At 41.8% G+C, this 1712-nt stretch overlaps 1 protein-coding gene across 1 annotated transcript in view; it reads left to right on the top strand.

Annotated features, from left to right (window-relative positions):
* The window catches only part of DVL1 (dishevelled segment polarity protein 1), a 72617-nt gene that overhangs the window by 25119 nt on the left and 45786 nt on the right, over positions 1-1712 (top strand). The window contains exon 3 of the mRNA XM_009325166.1: positions 1464-1576. The gene's annotated coding sequence lies outside the window, so the exon portion shown is untranslated. The remainder of the gene's footprint in view (positions 1-1463; positions 1577-1712) is intronic.

Genomic DNA, 1712 nt, shown 5'->3' on the forward strand with positions numbered 1-1712 from the left:
AATCAAGAAATCTACTTGTGACAACACTGAAATACATACTTGCATTTTGGTAGCTTCATTAGGGCTTAAAATGTGCAGTCAAATGTTTTCTTGAATAACAACCTCGACTTCCTAATTCGTGTGGTGGGCATGTCAGTACATTTCATTAATGCAAAGAAAGTGTGTGGGTGTGCAGAAGGCTTTTCAGCAGTCCTCTTAAATGTAACACTACAGATGCGCTTACACATATACCAATTCTGCGTCCAGCTTCCACGGAAGCCCATGGGACCAGTTGGTTAGATCGTTGGTAGTTTAATTCCCTGTGTAAAATATGCATGGCGGTGCATTCCGGCCTCATGGAATTCTAGGAGATATACATTAATGACTCTGATGCTTTGGTGTAGGTATAATGATGGCTATTATGCACTTTGTGTGCATAAGTAGGACATGTCAGGCATAAATAACGGGTGCAAAGGGCAGATGTGAGTTGGGATTTCTTTTTAAATGGGTGGTATTTGTGGGACAGAGAGGAAGAGTATGACCAGTAACTTTCTAAGGGAAATCTTTCAGAGCAGAGCATTAGCCCACGTCAGATCATGCACATTATATTTTCAGGAGCTTTAGGTCAGTTTCCACACTTTAGTCCATTAAAATGAGTTATGGCCTTTGCCGGCACTCTAAGAGGCTTTTCTCATTTCCTTGCATGTGAGCGCTTCAGGGTAGCTTATTAAATGTAAGAATAGCAGAGATACATAAAACAGGTTGAGTCTGAGGGGAAAACTAAACAGCTAAGCTAGTTAAAAAAAAGAAAAAAGAGCATCTCCATCTTCCCCTTTGCTCCAGCCAACTCTGCTTTAACATGACTGATTTTTTTTTTCCTCAGCAGAGATCTTGAAACAGATGGTTGCAAATAAGCGATCTTACGTATCCAGTGTTCTGTATTACAGCCACTGCTCTTGGTTAGCCAACTTGACTTGTCTATTGGAATTAGAAATGAAAGCCAGTCTGGTTTATATGAACTGAGAAATGGCCCTTCATCAGTGCTTGGAAGTTTGAGAGTACAGAGCTGTCATTGCTGTTTGTTTAGATTCATCCCAGAAAGTGGCCCTAAACCATGGGGACAAATTCTCTGCTGCCTCTTTGAAACCTTTTGTTCTGGCTAATTGTAGTAGTGAGAAAGTGACTCTCAGTACAGCCCTCATGGAAGAAATCTGGCCACTGAGATCGTCATCAAGATCTACTTGATACTACTTGTGCAAACAACGCTGTGTCTCAGGGCATGGATATTGAACTGTCTTTTCACCCTTCAGGTGGTTTTGGGGTGAGCAGAGCAGTCTGGGGGAGCTTGCAGTGCTGCAGCAAGACTGCAGCTAATCCGTGTAATAGTTTCCTGGCTTCCAAACCAACACACTCATAACTGCAACTGCTTTTATCAAAAAGAAGAAAGAGGTGACCACTGTTTCTTCCTATTTGTTCTCTAACAGCCCAAATGCTGCCAGCAGTCGGGATGGCCTGGACAATGAAACAGGAACAGAGTCAGTTATTAGCCACCGGCGAGACAGACATCGACGAAGAAATAGAGAAGGGCATGAGGATGGTGAGTCCTATTTCATTTTTCCCCTTTTTCATTTAGAGAGAACAATTTTCATTTTTCCCCTTTTTCATTTAGAAAGAACAATTTTTCTGATAATCTTTCAGAGCAACAACTGCTTCTGCGTGAATACTGCAGAAGA

This window comes from Pygoscelis adeliae, unplaced genomic scaffold (assembly GCF_000699105.1).
Source record: "Pygoscelis adeliae isolate BGI_AS28 unplaced genomic scaffold, ASM69910v1 Scaffold36, whole genome shotgun sequence".
NCBI classification, from domain to species: domain Eukaryota; kingdom Metazoa; phylum Chordata; class Aves; order Sphenisciformes; family Spheniscidae; genus Pygoscelis; species Pygoscelis adeliae.